Below are 20,341 nucleotides of genomic sequence, written 5' to 3' on the forward strand. Positions count from 1 at the left end.
ACACTTAAAATATCAGTAAAAACAGGAACAAAGACATTACATCAACAACAACATGACCAGAAATCTCCCTCTCAGTCTTACGCAGTAGAGAAAAAGAGTGCCTTTAACTTTGATTTCAAAATGATCACATTGGACACTGACTTCCGCTCTGCTGGCAGTTTGTTCCACTTCTTTGCAGCATAACAACTAAAGGCAGCATCATCATGTTTGCTGTGAACTCTGGGCTTCACTATCTGACCTGTGTCCATAGATCTGAGAGATCTGCTGGGTCCATACTTGACTAACATCTTACTGACATATTTTGGACCAAACCCATTCACAGATGAATACACCAAGGTTTCGACTTGGTCTTTAGCTTTTAAAGATCGAGACTCAAGATACTTGCTGATAGCAGTCCTCTTTTCCCTGTTACCAAAGACCACCTCAATCTTATCATGATTTAGCTGAAGGAAGTTTTCACTCTTCCAGCAGTTTACCTTTTCTAAGCAGTCACACAACACCTCTATGGGACCATAGTCATCTGGGTTAAGTGATAGATATAGTTGTGTGTCATCTGCATAGCTCTGATAATCAACCTTACAGTTCTGTAAAATTTCTCCTAAAGGAAGCATATAAAGGCTAAACAGAAGGGGTCCAAGAACAGAGCCCTGAGGAACCCCACAGGACATCGGTAATCTGTCAGATTCATATTTATATTCAATACCTGCGTGATATCCTCCAGATTCAGGCGAAAGGGGTTACAATATGCTGTGGAGGATTATTTTCAAAATATTAAAATAAACAACAAAGGGGACATTACAACTATCGAAGCGAAAACATACCGGACCAGTCATGCTCCTGCACTCCTATGTACGTTTTCTCATATCATATTGTTCGTATCCACCTTAAGCTATAAGAACGTTACCACAGCTAATGGGGTTCTTAATAAAACAAACTGTTACATTAGCTAGCTAGCAGAACCTACAGGTTTCCCAAGACTAATAAGATAGCTGCTGTTACCACTGCTAAGTGGTAACAAAGCCTCTTAATATAGATTGGGAGACTTGTATGCTTCAAGGGGTGTTTACAGTAATATACTAATATTATAGTTGCTAATAACTATCATATAGTTATTAGCAACTAGGTACTTTATTGTATTGTTATATCACCTTATTTAATCAAAATCAAATCAAGCTTTGCTGAACATACACTAGGGATGTAACGATTAATCGCAAGGCAGTTAAAAATCGATTCATAGGTATCACGGTTGATATCGATTTTCTGAAAATTGAATCGCAGTACTTTTTTTAACCAGCAGAGGGCGCTATCCACAAGTGTAGGCGACGAGTCTGCTAATACTTTCTTTCTGGCCGCCTTCTACTCTTAAATATGTTAATAAATCATTCATTACCCCTTTAGCACCGACAGAATATCTGTAATGTTACTTAATGTTCTGTAAAAGTCACGTTTTTCTATTAGCTCTGTCTGCTAGCATAGCTTCTCTTCTTCACTGCAATATATATGCATGCCAACCGACCACTGTGTTACCAGCGCCCTCTGCTGGTTCAAACAAATATGACGTAAATCAGTGTAATCACGGTTTTTTTTTTTAAAGTCCAAATGTTAAGGCACAAAATATATTTTCAGTTGCACTTTTAAAAAGAAAAATAACTATTATGTAGTTTTGCATTGTTTATTATAGAACCAGAATTAAAATTAATAGGCTTCATTTTCATTTGTATTATTCCTTTATTTATTTCATTCAAGATTTATTTTTAGTTAAATTGCATTGTTTTGAATAGTTTATAAAGGAATTCTTTTGACAATGAAAATTAAAAGGAAAATAGTGCAGTATTTTCTAGTTTTTTTCCCAAAAAAAAAAAATTGTCTACAGTCCCATTTTGTAAAATAAATTGTGAGAGAATCGTATCGTGAACCCAGTATCGTGAATCGAATCGTATCCGGAGTTGAGTGAATCGTTACATCCCTAACATACACATTAGTGCAGACAAGATGAGATAATGTTTCTCCCATACGACACATACACGCATACTGACACACACATCCCTGTTTTATAGTCCATTGTAGAGACCGCGCTCCAGTTGTGTTTTTGGGTTTGGGAATGGATAGAACTTCACTCCCCCAGCCAAACTCTTGGGGTACCTGGTATCCGACTTGCACAAGCCATGAGTACACCACTTTACCATTGTGCCTGTGGAAGGTTTTCCTTCTACTGCTCTGAGCATGTCGGACTTTGTTTACATAGTAATGGTTGCTCGGACATATGATTGGACAATGACTGTTTGTGGGCGTGGTTTTGCGAAAGGTTAATTGACTTTACATCAGTTTTAAAGAAGTTTAAAGGTAATTATGTCAAGGCAACACATTGGTAGGTATAGCTGCTGAACAGTTTCCTCTATTCTTTTTGAGTTCACTGGAATAAACTTTGACTTTGTAGTTAACTCATTCCTCAGTGATTGAAGCTGTTCAAACTTTTATTTTGCTGGTTTGTGCTGATGTTTGACCTTATTGATTGCATTTTTTCCATTGAAATATACAGCAAATTCATTGCATTTTCCAGTTGACAGTAATTCAGGAGCTATCTGATATGGGTGGGTAGTGAGCTTTTCAATTACAGAAAATAATGTGTTATGAGTTATCTCGTCAATGGCACTGAGTGAGGTAAGAAGAGCTAATTTTAAAGACTTTACTGGAGACACTGGTGGACTCTTTGGAGGAATTAAAGAAGCTGCATTAACTCCGTAAGGCCCTGACTTTTTCTGGTTGTTCCTACAAATACTTATTATACTTTAGTCCGGACCCAGCACACATCAGACAAATGTTGCTCTAAGTTGAACACAGCTGGCTCTTTGGATCACGCTCTTATCAGCCTGAGAAGAGTGATCCTGGGCCTGGTATCGTTGAGGAGGGATGGGTGGTGCAGATTGTTTCTTTAGGGGAGAGAATTTGGGTGGGAAGAGGGGCAGGGTGTTACTCTTCCACCAGCAAGAAGCAGCTCGTTCATCTGAGCAGTTAAATCCAAGAAGGCAGAGGAAGGAGAGAAGCTGGATGAGTTGGAAGTAGGTGAGTTTTGGGGTGAAGCAGGTGGGTCCTGAGATTGAGAGGTGGGTTGACCTCTTCCTTTTGGTGATTTTGATTCTCATTTCTTGATGGAAGCTCATCTGTGCCATATTCTTTCCTTGTTGTTTTGTTCTCTGATGGTACATGTTGTCCTTTGTCTTTATCAGGACTGATAGCAGTGTGACTGGTGAAGTAGAATAGGTTGGATGTGAAAAGTTTCACTCCAGCCTTGTTTAGACACAGTCCATCTGCTCTAAAAAGATGACGACGTTTCTAAAAAATCTGAAATCACAAACCGAAGACAAAAATGTATTCAGAGAGGAATTATTTATTTATTTATTTTTTTTTACTTTGTCTGCACATGCTGTCAAAGATCAACATTACAAGAAGTGCAATCTTTTTCAGACAACAATGCATGTTATGTTATTGCAATTAAATAATGAATTTACTTTATTGCATAATTGTGACCATCACCAGCCCTCCCTAAGGAAGGGTAAGAAACACTTTATTAAAGGGAGAATATAAAAAGAGAGGGTAGTGTTACACCTGGGTGAGGGGGTGGGGGGAGGAGGTGGAGGGGGAAGAGAGCAGGGAGGAGAGATTCAAGGTATAAAATGGAAGGGTGAGGAAGAGTTGATTATTGTAAAGTGAGACTGAGATGTGAAGTTGTAGGCATGAGGCTTAGGTATAATGGTGGTGGCTGTGGACAGAGGGAAGGAACACCCCCTCACGCCCCCCCCGAGACCCATCACCCTGCCATGCCCGACCGCACCATCCTGATGTATTTGTACTCTTCACGGCAGCCCAGTTATCAACAGAGGGGCAGGGAGCCCATGGAGAGGCACCATAACAGGGAGGTGGATAGGATCACATATTTGGGCCTGTCGCCCCAATGGAGAGGCACTTCCCTATCCCATGTGTGAATGTGTGTGTTTAGTGAATGTATGAGGTGCAATTAAAAGAAAGGGGATGGAGGGGAGCGCTGCTCCCTATCCAACCTTTGTGTATATATGTGTATATGTATATGTACATGTGTATGCATGCATACAGAGAGGATATCCTTGAGAATTTCAGCTCTCAGTTTTTAGCAGATGGGTGAACTCCTGCTTTAACATCACATACTCCTTCTTGGCTAAATAATTTAGTCCAAAATGAATCACAGCATTCTTCACGTGGTTAATCCTCCAGTCCACAATATGCACGATTTTGTCAGCCAGGTCTTATACTTCTCATTAGGTAAGCAGAACACTTTCACATTGCTGCTGAGCATCTTCTGAGTATCTTTAACAGAAACATCTCCTACTATCAGTGTGAGGTCATTGCTTTGGCTTACCTGTAGCTAATGTTTTCCTGAGGCGCTCACAGTTCCAGGAGGTTGTGTGTTGTCCTCATTAGAACAGGATCGTTGGTCATTCAGCAGTGGGGCAAATTGATTGTCCAGTTCTACATGAAACTGGACTTCAGATTTGGTGATACCTCTGCCTTTAACAGATATCCACTTTTGTGTCTGGGCAGACAAGGGAGTTGAGTGGAAGCTGCAGTCTGGGAAGGGGGTGGACGCTTTGCTTGGTCCATTAGCCTTTGAAGCGGAAATGACTTTCTCTTAGGCTTTGCTCTAAGAGTATTCCTGGGAGGATTCACACCTGTTGGGTTATCAGCGGGAAAAGGATCCTCCTTAGCTCTGATAACTTTGTTGTTTGGTAGCAAGTTAGCTTCATCCTGCTTTGAAACAGCGGCACAGTCGTTTCATTCCCATATCCACAGATGGCTTATTTACTAAAAGACAGCTCTAAGGACCTCTTTTTGTTCTGTCCAAAATCACTTTACTCAATCAACCAACATGCAGCATTATCTGCTAAATGTGCTTTATACTTGCAAGATCCAAATGAATAACAGACAATGTGATTTACAATGCTTTAAAACATATGTGTGTGTTGACACTGTATCAGAATTTAATACTTGTGACAGTGAAATACAAATCAGCAAAGCATGCCATGAAGATGGCTGCTGCTGGTGTTATAATGAGGAAAGAACTTAAAATGATTTAAAGGAGGGCATTTTTCAATTTTTTTTATTTTTGTGTTTAGAGAATGACAAGTTTAAAAAGATAAACATGCTTAAAAACAAACAACATTGGTAGGGGTCTTTTCAGTGAGATCAGATGCAGCAGAATCTAAAAAGGCATCAGGTGGCTCCAGGGCCCACCTTTGGGTTTACCTTACAGATTCTTCCAATGCATGCAAGAAATTCCAATTAGTTAAATGAGCAGAATATCTTAGAGTTTATAATCAAGTCTCACATACTTGACTGCCAGAGCAAGAAGCAGATATAAGGAAACTTGAAACAAATTCTGATCTGTCTGACAGCTGCACTACTAAGCTGCTGCCAACAAGTCAGTTTCATTCTACCTGGCCGACCTGCCTGAGCACCTGCTCTATGTGAATACGCCACTGCCCAGGAAGCGTTAACGAAGAGGAGTGCAATACGGCCAGCTCATGAAGCTGAAAGCCGGCCGGCTCTTTCTCCCAGCGCGGTGTGGTCCTTGGATCTTCCATGGAATTACAAAGACTGCTTTCGCCGCTATGTCTTGCGCTCCATTTGGCACCTGGTTTGCGCCCATTATCAGACAATGGAAGGATCTCTGCTCACTGCCCTCTCACCACTCTTCTTTCCGGGGATCTGGTGGTGTGTCCCCGGCTAACCTAAGGCTGCTGAGCCGGGCAGCTCAGGCGACTATCATAGCTTCTACAAAGTGTGCGCACTCATGAACGCGAGGTCTGTGGTGAATAAAACTTTCATCCTGCAGGACTTCTTTACATTGCATGCTTTGGATGTACTGTTTTAAGAGAAGACTTGAATCAACACCCTTGAGTCTACTTCTTTCTCAGAGCTACTACCTCCAGACTGTACTTTTATTAACGCACCTAGGGGCGGATTCACTAATATCTGAAATAAAGGGTGGTAAACCAGTTGCTTTTGTGATGCAGTTTCCTCACCTGTTTCCTCACCTGCTGCGAGCGCATGAGTCGGTATGAGTTCTGTCTTTATAGTGTAGGAGGATAAGTTATTAATAATGGATTATATAAATAAGAATATAAATTGTTTATTATTATTATTATCATTATTATAATCATTATTATTATTACTTCAAATTTTGCGGGGTGCCACTCCTTTTAACAGGAGAAATATGTCTAAGTTTTAGACTAAACCCATCAATGTGAAACCAGGGAAAAGTGAATTCGAACAGCAACATCTACACCATAATCACAGCTTTAATGAATCAGAGGAATCAAAGATTACGTTTTACCTTTTATTCAAAATTCAACAATTAACACAGTCAAAATATCAATTGAAATGGGATAATTAAATCATGATAAAATGCATTTCTAGGCTGATAAAAACGAGGATTATATGTAATAAGTGAAATCACTATTCTAGGAGAATGCTAGTCTACTAAATATTGAATAAAAATGCAGGATGCATATTCGAATAATAAGATCATAAAATCAAAGAATAAAATCATAATAAGAGCTCATAAAACAAAGAGAGGAATACAGACAGGGGAGACGAACCGACATGAATGAGATGAACTGTGTGTGGAACATGTTGTGAGTGTGTGTAAGTGTGTAGTTATGAAAGTATGTATCTGATCTATTGTGGATGAAGTTTGCTGATGAAAGTTCGTTCTGGTACCTTGAAGATGATGTCAGGGTTGGACCTGGAGGTGCTGTTAGAAGCAATGCAGCAGGACGTGCCACCGTTGAGTTCTGTTGCGTTCCAGCAGAGTATAGCCCTTCAGCCGTTCCAGGAGGTTCTGGCCTTCGCAGCTGGGTTAAAGAGTGGCTTGTGGCTTACCTCATTGGGTCGCGGGCCGGGCTTCTTTTTCGGCTGTTACGCACGTCACTAGATGCTGGATTCGTCCTAACCAAGCAGCTGTTGATTCCAAAAATCTAACTGTTTCAGTTAAAAATAAAATGAAACAAATGAAAAGATGGGGATGGGAAACGCGTTGAGCATGAAACGCCAGCGTCCCAAAACTGAAATTTTGGGCGGTTTTCTTCCTTTTAGAAGAATATCTTTGAGACTCGCCTCCCAAGAAGGAAGCTTCATGGTTGGTTTAAAGTTGTCAGCATCTCAGCTGGCTGTTAGTGGGTGTGTGTGGGGTGTGTCTATATGTGAGACAATGACAAACAGGAGGGATGATTCCTAGATTTACACATAAATCATAATAATGAGTTCAGCATATTCAAATGATCTTTTCGACATCATATCTTGAAATATCATGTATTAACAAAGAGTTTGATAACAAATACGACTGGAAAATAGCCTAGCACTACTTTACGAACCGGTTAATTAATTTTACTTGTAATTACTCGTAAACATAAATGTTCTTTACTATATGGTTGCACTACTGCACTAACTTTTGTGATGTTTTCTGGTATTTTAAGCACTTTTTAAATGATGAAACATTTAAAATAGCATTCTGTGGGTATAAAATTATCTGAAAAGAGTGGAATAGGACAGACAATATTTGCAATTTCAATTTCTGCAGAAACGTTTTCATTTGTGACTTTTCAAACATAATACAATTTCTTTGTTCTCCCTTCTTCACTGGGGACACATCTCAGAGAAGGCCTGGGCAGTGTCCTTGTGTGACAGCTCACCACAGGGGTTCAGGGGTCAGTGGAACAGTTCTGTGATCTTACAGCATCCCAAAGATATCTGTTTGTAAAGGGAGGGAGAAGACGGATGTTCTTCCCCCGTGTGGAGTCATAAAGAGGGTTCGTACTGAACACTTCAAAATGTTGGGCCTGTCTTTTCGGCTACGCTATTGGGTTCAAAGGCCGCATAGTCGGGGTTTGCTATGCACCTCAAAGTTGCTGGGGCAGTTATTTTGTAAACAGTTTGTGATAAAGAAACAGGCTCCTTGGTTAATTCCTGTTAGAAAGAGGGTCTTTAGGCTTGATGTGGTTTGGTTCCCTACAATAGTATAGATATAGATATAAATATAACACTTCAAAGCCACTAGTTTAAAGGAATGTGGTAACATGATTTACATATTTCCTTAAGGTGTTTGTGTATTTCAGAATTGGTGGAAATAAACTTAAAATGTATTCCTATATAGTTCTATGTTATCTTTTGTATCATTTTACCAAAACTGTAAAGCGATAGAAGCTAACTCTTCAACCTTGGCAGTAAATTATTTTCATACTTTCATACATCATACTTTATGGCTTTTGCTAGAAGCATTTTTTTTAATATTGTGTAGGTAATATGCAAACAGTTTTCTGTAACAACAGTGTTGTTTTTGGTTTGAATTATCGATTTTAATTATTCACAATTTTAAACTTACGCAACACCTAACCTTGTCAGGACCAAGTTATTAAGTTGATCAGATCTGAGCGAGTATAAAAGCTCCGCCTCCTGGTGCGCTGCACTAGAACTGTTGCTCTTTGCTGTCATCATTGATTTAAATTCATTATATTTGTTTAAGATCATAAGCTGTTCCTCCATTGTAAAGACATTCGCTCTGCTAGGGTCTCCATTGATTGGTCAGACGCTGCAATCTCCACCCCTTTTATATGAGGGCGCTTGTACTCAGGCTGAAAACACTTGCCTTAAATTAGCGTGGTGTAATCGAGATTTGTAACAGGGAGTGTTTGGTTAGGTGAAGCCCCTATATTTTAGCCCCTGGTGAAGTATTCTCACCTTCCTAAAGGCTTTAAAGTGGTAAAAAAAACGTATATGTTTTTGATTGCAGCTGATAATGATGTCCTCGGTGTGTCATTAGTTCGGTAGCTAATTGGTGATGAATGAATTTATTTGATGAATTCTTATGAGATGATAGTGCTAGACGAAGTAAATGGATCTTTGGTGTTTATAATTTGCCATGGGGATAAAAAGACTGTTTTTCTTTATTATGCTAACCTAGTTGGGGGAAACTGTTTAAATTTTACTCACCTAAAATAGACATAGGAAGTCTAGGTATAGGTCATTTTTTTTTCATTGTATTTGTATTGTATTTTTCAGCAAAATGTTCTAGTCCAATGCTAATTGAAATGGAGGATGGTGATAGGGCTGGGACGATATGCTTTTGTCCCGATTCAATTATAATCCCTATCCTTGAGTGCCAATTTGATTTAAATTGCGATTCTGATTTTAGTTGTTTAGTTTTAAGTGTTGCGATTCTACAGTGAAAATTATCACAATTTAATTTTCCCTATCCAAACACATAAGATGAATCCTACACTTCTAGAAATATGTCACAGTTCCAAAAAACAATGCACATCATATCACATTCAGTCATTCACTGATGTTGTTCAGTGATTTATTATTATTTCAACTGAAATTAATAACAAAATAAAATCTCCATCAGAAAGGAGGTAAACATGTACAAAACAACAAATTTGTATTGTATAGAATTTTGAAGTTAGTCAACTGAAACCTTTAATGTTCATCAAGCTAGCTTGGGAGTGTCAAGGTTTATGTGTAGGAACAGGAGCTGGTGAACATGCTCGATAGTTAGGCTGCTCTGCTGTATTGCAGCGTGAGGATCGGCCTCATTTTTTTGTCCGAGCCACAGTTAAAATCTCTCTTTTTTCCCCTCATACTAACGACAGATTAATGTTTGTTTGTGTGGAAAGCCTGATTTTATTAACTTCTTACATTGCTGCATCCAGAAATGATCAGCACACATTAGTCATCATCATCATCTGTCATCAACGATTCACTTGATTTTTACTCTTGTAGTGGATCAAACTGTGGCTTTACGTTGAACACAGTGTTAAAATAGTTGGACATAAGACTGAGCAGTGTGGACAGAAGTCTGACGTCTGTCAAAGTTTCATTTACCGAGCTGCAGCTAACGTGCGTACCTCAGCACAGCTGATCAGTTCCACGGCGCAGCATTCTGGGAAGCAGGATCATTTTTTTTTTAAATCGGCACCCAAACAATTGCAATGAATTGTAAAAATTTTTTTTTTCCTACCCTTAGATGGTAATAATGTCATTGCTCAGTGCAATCAGTCCACTAAGGTATGCGTCGAGTCATTGGTGGAGTGATGTACGGTTGTACGAACCAGAAAAGTAACTTCAACAAAAAACTATGAATACTGAAAGTTACCAAACGGAACATATAGCCTGTTCATTTCAAGATGGCATGGCAAACATATCTGAATATAAGGATGAGAAACACAATATTGAAAGGCTGTCAATGGGCAAAACAAAAAGAAACAGCAGAGCAAGTCAAGTAAAGATAACAAGATATAAATAGAAGAAACATGGAAAAATGGCTGTGTAACAAGTGTTTGATTACACTACCTTAATCAGTGTAATTGATCATATAAGCCAATGTATGTGTGTGTCTGGCATTGTCTCTATTTGAAAGTTTTTGAACTTTGTAAGGAAACGGAATAAAGGAAAACACAGTAAGAAATGTTGCCCAGTGGCAGGAGAATCACACCAGGAATGTAATTATTTTTGAGGTTGCTAACATTCAGCACATTGCCAGAGATAACAAGAACAAGAACAATCAACACAAAGCCAAGGTTTGTTATTTTGTTTTGTTCGTTACAATCTTTCAATGCTTGTTTTTGGTGTTGGTGAAAACTAGATCGATTTATTTTTTTAATAACAGACCATACACCTTGAATGTTCAAATCTTATTTTTTTGTAAAACATTGAACAATACCTGTGAAACAATACAAACGTGTTGTTTTAACTGCACATGAGGTAGTTATCTCAAATATAAATTGAAAGGTTTGAATGTTGCTCTCCAAAATACTAAATTATATCAGTTCCTTTAGTCTTTCATTTTTCACATTTTAAAAACAAATGTGTAAAAATAAAGTGCACAGCAGTATTTAGTTTTACAAATAAAGAAAATCGCAGGGTTTGCAGTAGATGATGTAATAATAATCTACTGGACAAATGAACTTAACATCTTAAACCACCAATAAAGTGTCCTGAGTTTTAGGTTTCCTTGTAGAGCAAAAATAAAAAATGTCCAAATGCAGCAGCTTTGTGAATATTTAAATGTAAAAACATCAATATAAAAATAACTTACAACAACTTACAGGATAAAAGCTCCTAAAAGTCAAACATTCTACAGAAATAATAAAGTGTATGATGTGTAACATTTTCAAAAGTCAACTGGTAATGACAGAAAATGTCACAGGTTCATTGGTCACAGACTTATGGCAGTCATTTGTACATTAGTGGAAGCTTTTTCTTCATATCCAAAGCCGCATACTCCATAATTTTCCTTGTAGTCGCTTAGCTCTTTTCACAGATAAGCGCTCGTAACGTATCACTGGCTCTTCGCTCCGCTAGCTTTAGCTTTAGCATTAGCTTGATTGCCAGCTTAAAATGCTGCATACTCAGCGGTGTGGTGGTATCTTAAATGGTGAATAAGGTAGCGTTTCGTCTGCAACCCAATCAACTTTCTGCGTTACCGGAATTACAAATTGCAATCCTTTGCTGCGGACATGCTTAGCTAACCGTGTTGTTGTTGTTATCCTGTGTAGCAGACACATGCGGAAGCACGCACATGAAGACATGACATGGTGGGCGAGTGACCAACTTTAAGACCTTTGCGGAGGTAGAAAAGTACCGCAGAAAAGATCGGTTTCATATGCAAGGATCGGCCGATCCCCCAAAATAAGGGAAATCAATGGGGATGAACTTGCAACATACCGGTAGTTCTGGGGTAAATATATTATTACTGTATTTATTATTGAGGTTAGTCAGAAGAGACAGACTTCAAACATAAATGCTGTTTACCGTACTGATATTGTGAAGTTGCATTTTACAAAGTATGTATCCCCACCATTTGATGGCTTATAGGTATTTCATCAGAGACCACCTGTGAAGTTTCAGTTCATCATTAGACACTGGTGATGGTTTTATTTATGACATAATTTCAACAAACTCTGACGCATCATGATGGAAAATTTGAAAGCAGGTTTTACCTGCTGAGCAAAAAACTCTTAAGGAATCATTCCCGAGCTCTAAGTTCAAGTGAGACACATTGGTAATGCAAATCACACAGTAACCATGGCAACACATGCTGAGAGCTTTGGCGACTCTCTATTTCCGTGATCAATCAACAAAGCTGTTAAGATGTGTGACGCAGATTTATCAAGCTGTGTGCAGTTTGATTATGTATTACTCTGTTTACTGATGACCTGTTCATAGTTTTCAAATTTTGAGGTTGACGACATTAATGTAGGTTTGAAACAGACTTAAAAATTGTTCACAAAAAATATTTGTATCACACTGAGTTTCCACAATTCTAATAAAACATGAACCAAGCAAACAGTCAAAATCATAGCAGCATTTAACAGCACTCATTGTCCTTTACAGGTCAGAGGCAAGTTCAGGCTCTAAGGCAAATTTAAGAAACAACTGCAACTTTGTCACAAAAAAAGTACAAGATAGATAATTGTGAAAAAAAAAAGAATATATTTGTTCAATAGGCTGGCTCTCTACATGATGTAGGGTCAATTGTTTCCAATAAGACAGATTTAAGACAATTAACTTCCTGAAAATATAGATGTAATCAGCATGCAGCATGTCCCTGTGTATTAGCTTCACTTTTACTGTTGTTTTTATACTGTTTTAGTTTGTGGTTTTATCATGTACTGTTAAGTGACCTTGGGTGACCTGAAAGGCGCTGATGTTCAAATAAAATGTATTATTATTATTAGAGTTTGGCATGGCACTACAAAGGGTACTTTGTGAGAGAGAGAGAGAGAGAGAGAGAGAGAGAGAGAGAGAGAGAGAGAGAGAGAGAGAGATTTTGAATCAACTTTATTTGTCGCTCTTTTTTCTAAGAACACATCTCAACATAACAAAAACGTCCACATTGTTACTCCCTAGAATAAAAAATAGATAAATAAATGGACAAATAAATAAATAGTTCATTTACATGAGCACATCTCTAAACTGCAGTGTGTGGTTTTCCACTGAACACAACACCTGATTAAAACACCAAACCTGCTGGAATGAGTCCAAATCTCCTGCTGCTTTGTAATAATTAAAATCAATGAGAAGTCTGGACTTCATCGTATTAACACACACACTGACAGGTTCAACAATAAAACCATCCTCCACCTTCCTCCTCCGGCTAAAATACAAAGCCATCTCGGCCTGCCCTAAAACAAAATTTTAAAGCTGGCATTTGTTCTTGTGTCGGCATGTGTACTTAAAACCCAGGATAAAAGACATTGGTAAAAATCTCTCCACATTTGGTAAAAACAGTTTCTAAAAACAGAAACAAAGGTAAAAGACGAAGACAATGATAAAAACAGTGAAACACAGTCTCTCTTTGGTTGCAATAGGGGCACTTGTCCTCTACTGCTGGGTTGATTGTGGACACAAAGGAGTTAACTGCGATGATTCCATGGAGGACTCTCCAGTGAATGTCTGCATGCCTCTTGGAGAGTGGAGGCTTATAGATGGACCTCCACTCAGGTCTGGCTGCAGATGTTTCCTCCATGGGGTGTCAGTTCTTTTGTCTAGTCTCATTTTGTTAATTATTTTCACAATTAGTCTGTGAAAAGTTTTCCCTGTGGTCCCATCCAGTGGTACAGGGTGTATGTGTTCCATTAAAGGACCAGAACAGTCTTCAAAATCCAGTGCCAGGGAAATGGCAGGAAAAGGTTCTTGATCAGTCACCGTCCGAACAAAAGGGGAGTTTAAAAGCAGGCGGTCGTGTCCCGTGAGTTTCTGTCTTCAATGTTCCAAGAGCTTTTGTGTGACTCTTACTGACATCAGTCCCAGCCGGGCAGCGAGTCCAGAGGGGGTCATCCATCCGGGGTCCAGCCAGTTCCACTACCTGCCCCAGAGTAACAATCCCTGCAGTGTGCAGTCTCGAGGCCAGACTCTGACCTGCCCAGCTGGGAAGGTCCAGACAGGTCCCCGCAGGACCGGCTCTTGGAGGATCCAATACAGAGAGTTCACCTGCCCCCTTCTCTCCTTCTTCAGCAGGTTCCACACTCTAAAAACACTTTTATAAAAAGCAGGCAGAGGAGATGTGCTCATGTTCGGTATGGTCTTTAAAAACAAATTAAAATCATGACCCAGGCCTTTAAAACCCTGTAGAATGCAGCGGGACAGGGGCCTCCACAGAGTGTCCCTTGGTCCCGTCAATAATCTCTGGATAAACTGGAGGTGGAAAGCCGCGTGCCTGCTGGCCAGATGGACCATGCCTTGCCCCCCCAACCTCTTTAGGCAAAAAAAAGACACTCTGTGGGACCCAGTTAGCTTATCCCAAATAAAATCAACTAAAACTGCCTGAATTTTAGACAGGAGAGAAGCCGGAGGATCGACACAAGCCAGCCGGTGCCACAGGGAGGACGAGACCAGGTTATTCGCCAACAAGGTTCGACCTCTATACGACATTTTTGGGAGCAGCCACCTCCACTTCCCCAGTCGACCTTTGACCTGCTCCAAGACATTGTCCCAATTTTTATTAGTGCTGGTTTCATCCCCCAAAAAGACTCTGAGGTACCTGAAACCTCCTCTTTTCCACTGTAGGCCACCAGGCAGCCCGAGTCGCTCCCCCAGCTCCCCCCCGCCATCAGAGCCTCGCTTTTCCCCCAGTTCACTCTAGCAGATGAAAAAGAACCAAAATCTTTCACAGTTTTAGTTAAAACGTCAATATCTCTTTGTGAATGAACTAAAACAATGAGATCGTTAGCGTACACAGACAGTTTAAAAGACACAGGACATTGGGGAAAACACACACCTGTAAGTTTAGCCCTAAGGCTGTGGAGCAGAGGCTCAATGGCTATTGAATACAACATCCCAGAGAGAGAGCAGCCCTTCCTCAGCCCTCTCTTGATCTCAAATGGTGCGCTCAGCCCGCCGTTAATTTTCAGAACACTCGCAATGTCACTGTAGAGAACTCGGACCATGGCTATGAAACCTAGGCTGAACCCAAAAGCAGCCAGAGTCTGCCACAGGAACTGATGTTCAACCCGGTCAAAAGCCTTTTCCTGGTCTATCAAAATCAGACCAGTTTCTACACCCAATGAACTAAAGAGCTCCAAAATGTCTCGAATTAAAGTGACATTGTCACTGATGAGCCTGCCAGGCACACAGTAGGTTTGGTCAGGGTGGATGATGGATGCCATCAGCTCCCTCAGTCTAAGGGCCAGAGCTTTAGACAAGATTTTATAATCCGTGCACAGCAATGAGACCGGCCTCCAGTTTTTCAGTTCTTGCAGGTCTCCCTTTTTAGGCAGCAGGGTTATGGCAGCCCTCCTGCAGCTCAGAGGCAGTCTGCCGATCTTTATACTTTCATTAATCACCTCCAGCAGATCTGGTCCTATTATGGACCAGAAAGTCAGCAGGAAGGCCGTCCATACCTGGAGCTCTGCCGCTCTGCAGGCTCATGGTGGCAGCGTGAAGCTCGAGCAGTGTCACCTCTGCTGCCAGCTGGCTGTTGTCAGCAGAAAGCTGCTGTGCACATCTGGATTGTGTGTCCACTCACTTTTAAACAGGTTCTTGTAAAAAGCGGCAGCATGCTTCCTAATCTCAAACGAGTCTGAGACTTCGGAGCCGCTACCCGTTTGCAAGGAGTGGATGGTCTTCCTTTGTCCATTTTTTCACTCCAGCCCAAAGAAGAAGCGAGATGGGGCATCCATCTGTGTGATGTTCATAAACCTAGACCTGACCAGAGCCCCCTGTGCCGAGATGCCCAGCAGGTTGGCTATGGCCGACTTTTTTGACTTGAGGGAGTCTAAAAGCCCTCGATTTGCTGTGGCTCCAGGTGTACGGTCTGTCCTGACTGTTAAGAAACCTCCACACATCACTCAGTTCCTGATTCTCTATCAGCTGTCTGAGTGTGTGAGAGGACGGAGGGTGTGGCTCAGGGTTGGATTTTCTGTGCAGTTAAAATCACCCCTTAAAAACATAAAACCATCATCCTCACAGTTCTTAACAGTCACTTAAAATGTTTAAAAATGCCACCCTGTCCACCGTTTTAGTGGGTGAATAGACATTTAAAAAAGCAACTTTCACATTTTCAAAGACAGCATTAATTTTCAATAAAACACCTGGAATGACTTCATCAACAGTAAGAGAAAAAGGTAAAAAATGCTGAGCAAATAAAATACCCACCCATCCACTCAGACTGGACCTGTGGCTTAAAATCACATGCCCTTTAAAAGCCCTCTTCCAGTCACTTTCAGTGTCTGTGGTGCTGTCAGTTTCTTGAACAAACATGGCATCAATTCTCCCGAGTCTCCATCAGTTTAAAAATTGCAGCTCGTTTAAAATGAGACCTGGCCCCGTTCAGGTTTAAGGTGCTGATATTAAAATCACACATGGATAAAAAAAGAAACAACAGTAAGAAGAGCAGTCAGTAAAAGGCAAACAAATCTAAGAATCCTCTTCATCATTGTTGATCTGATTATTCACCCTTAGAGCTCATTTTTTCAGTCTGTATATCTTTGGCCCTGTTAAAACCTGTTCCTCCCACCGCTCTTCCTGGTGAGCGGCCTGGCTGACCTAACGAATAAACGCAGGTCGGGGAAAAGGTCCTCCTAAAGCCTGGTGCCTTTAGTCTGCTCCAGGAACATTTGTATCTTTTCTGGAGAGTAGACAGACTGAGAGTCCTCCTGAGTCAGATGGAAATCACTCTCTGACTCTGTGGACATCTTTACACTCATTTTCTTCATTTTATTACTCTTTTTTTCTGATGAAATATTTGTTTCTTTTCTGAGACAGATCTCCTAAGATCATCATCTGACATATCCTCCTCCATCTTTTCCTGAAAGTCACACTGCTCATTCATATCTGCCATCGTGGCTTCACTTTTTTCCTCAAAAGACACCACAGAAATCACGGGGGCCGGTGCCACGAGAGGATCCCCCGTGACAGACAGAAATCTGGCCTCACAGCAGCAACAGGAGTGCCCCACGCGGTAACTGGGGCAGGGGCGGCATCCTCAGGCGGATCCCCGTCTGGAGCCACCGCAGCAGCGGGCGGAGCCACGCCTGGAGCCGCCGGAGCAGCGAGCAGATCCCCGCCCGGAGTCGCCGCAGCAGCCCGCTTTCCCAGCAATTTATTTTTAATGAATGGGGAGGCATTGGAAAATATAATTTTTGTGGCTGGGTTAACGAGAGGGGAGACAGCAGTGACGGTGTCACGGATAACTACTCCCTTCTCCACCTCCTCAGCAACCTTGGCTGTGCTATCTAAAAACAACACAATGGCCCCGTTCATCCTCGAGGCAGACCTCACAGTCATATCCAACCACCTTTCCCACCGCCACCCCGACTTCCTCTACTGAGCACTGCACCGCGGGGAAAAGTTTGATGGCATGTCGGCGAGTCAGCCTCTCAAACTCCCCGGGTGCAACCTCTGCCACCAGCATTGTGCAGAGCACGCTGCCCACACAAACAAACAATCACACACACACACACACACACACACAAAACTAGCTTTTTTCACCACAAATGATAAAGAAACAACTCATAAACACACTCACACCGAAAAAAGAGAAAAAATTTTGCTTCAAACCTACAAAAAGTTGAAACACAATCAGAATCGCTCTCAGCTCCTTACCCACACACCTTCTCAGAGAGAGAGAGAGAGAGAGAGAGAGGAAAATTAACAAATAAAGTGTCAGTCTTGGTGTCAGACATGAGATTACGAAATGAAAACAACTATAGAAATAAATCTATCCAGGAGCCACTAAATCAGTATTTTTCAACTTTGGGGTCAGGAACTTATGTGGGGCCGCCTGAAATTTCTAAATTATTAAAATTGATTTTTGAAATTCTTTAATTATTATTCTTTTTATGCAGGAAATCTAAAATGCAGAAAAAAACAAAATATCTGAGCTCAAACGTGATAAAAAAAACTAATGTCTTTGGGGTCTCTAGAAATTCTTGATATCAAATTGGGGTCACAATCCAAAAAAGGTGGGGAACCACTGCACCAAACACTGTTTCTTTCTACTTACCGATATTTACAAAATGAGATTCTTTGAAATGTATGTTATCACTCTTTTTCTAACCAAAATGTTGTAGTGGGCCAAAGGGTGTACTTGGATTCAGATTCAGAATACTTTATTCATCCCCAGGGGGAAATTTGGTTCCAGTTATATCCCGTCAAAGAAACATGAAAGACAATGTCATATAAAATGGGAGTACAGGAGCAGAAGTCTGTGGGTCGCAAGCCAGTATCTTAGATAAGAAGTGTGAAAACATGAGGTAAGGAGAGGGAAAAAAGGCAGTTCCCAGTGGGATTGTCACGATATTAGAATTTCAAACTCGATATCGATACTAAGGGGGGGGGACTCGATACTCGATGCCATTTTCGATAAAAAAAAAAAAGACAAAAATTTGGAAGCATAATTTCCTTCAATAAAAGTTGAGAATACAAACTATGAACAGTATACAAAGTATTTTTAAATTAAGTGAAATGTAGTGCAACATTTAACAACAAAGTCTATTACACTTTTTTTGGATCCTCAGAGTGGAGTTACAGAGTCTCAGCGGCTCTGTCTCCACCCTTTCCTCTGCACACACCCAACACAGCATAACGTGGATGGCTGTTCATCATAGGAATGGGATCCACACAAGGTTCCTGCTGCTTAACAGAAGGTTTTCCTTGCCGCCATGATGAATTCATGTTGGGTGTGGGATACATATGTATGTGTATATACGTATATATGCATATGTGTGTATCCATAAAATGAAGAGTCCGTCCTTAAGACTGCTCTACTGTAAAGTGCCTTGAGATACCATTGGTTATGATTTGGCGCTATACAAATAAAGATTGATTGATTGATTGATTGATTTTTTTGAGAAAGTATAACAAAATTTAGCAAATTTTCCCTTCTCATTTTTGACTTAAACAGGTTGCGCAGGCCCCCCAGCAGCAGCACTAGCCATGCTGCAGTTGTGCCGACATCAGCTAACTCAGTGTTAACTGATTTTTCTATGTTTTCCTCTTTAATTTTTATAAAATTCTGTTTTTTTAAGAAATATTGATTTTTTTTTTCCAGAATTTTTTTTAAAAAACAATACAAAATAAATACTAATAAATTTAAAAAAAAACTAAATTGAACAAAAATGTATGTCAAAAATAAAGCAAAATACAATTAAATGGTATATTTAAGTTGTAATGACATTGATTATTCTGACTGCTCCTTTTTAATTATTTATGTCATATAAAAATGTATGGGAACAGCATGAATGTCACAGTCACCAAATTCCCCCTCAGGGAATCTGAGCAGGTTTATTGTTTAGGTTAATTTAAATTAAGTTTATCAAAACTTAATTAAAATTAATCATTCCAGACCATAATGAATACACAAAAATAAATGGACACAAGGATGCATCAGTTAGTTCACAACTAGGGGCCAGAATATTTTAAAGTATCAGAAGTTAGCATTAACCTACAATGTTTCAGACTCTACAATCTCTAGCATCGATGGTCTCGTGCACAACAACAGAACAACTTTATCCACAAATCTTCTGTAGCTCTGATGGGATGTTGTTTAAATGCTCTGAGCAGGTGAAGCTGATTAAAGCTGACTCATGTTTTCACGGAGCACCGCTGCGCTTGACGAGAAACGGACGGAGTTTGACAGGCGCAGCAAAGTTAAACGGGCACTGATGGCTCTGTATTAAGAGTCAGTGATGATTTGCGCAGTTTTTTTTTTGGCAATTTTAGACAGTGTTTGACGTGTTTTAGGCTGTGTTTAATGCAGCCAGGGCAGGAGGGGGTAGGGCGGTGCACCTTATCAGCGGTCCCCGGAACATTTCCTCTTAAAAATACATTCCTTGCCTCAAGGCACAATTACAACACAGTTCGAAGACATAAAGAAGGCATTCAAACATGATTCGTTTGCTTCATTCTGTACAGTTCAGCCAGTCGCAGATGACGTGAAATGACCTTGGGCAGTTCTGATTCAGAAACAAAGTTCCAGGTGGTGGTGGGGAAGAGGAGGAGGGGGATGGGACCTCAGTTGACACTACATCCTGGAGGATAGTCGGATACAGTAAGCCGGCCTTGAACAGCTGGCTTGGGGAGTCAAATGAGACAAGTCCGTCACTTCGTATCAGTGACAACTGCTGGTTTCTAGCGGTATTGTACGAGACACAAGTACCGTATTTTTCGAACTATAAGGCGCACTCAAAATTCTTTAATTTTCTCAAAAATTGACAGTGCGCCTTATAATCATGTACGCCTTATGTATAAAATTAACTACTGTGCTTCAACATACTGAACTGAAAAAGTGAGTGTATTGTTCTGTATTTTA

General features: G+C 40.3%; 1 protein-coding gene across 3 annotated transcripts in view; it reads left to right on the forward strand.

The window, feature by feature from the left end:
* Positions 1-20,341, forward strand: part of LOC114469904 (leucine-rich repeat transmembrane neuronal protein 4) — a 144,420-nt gene that overhangs the window by 48,307 nt on the left and 75,772 nt on the right. The window lies entirely within an intron of this gene.

The sequence above is a fragment of the Gouania willdenowi genome, chromosome 9 (genome assembly GCF_900634775.1).
Source record: "Gouania willdenowi chromosome 9, fGouWil2.1, whole genome shotgun sequence".
NCBI lineage: Eukaryota > Metazoa > Chordata > Actinopteri > Blenniiformes > Gobiesocidae > Gouania > Gouania willdenowi.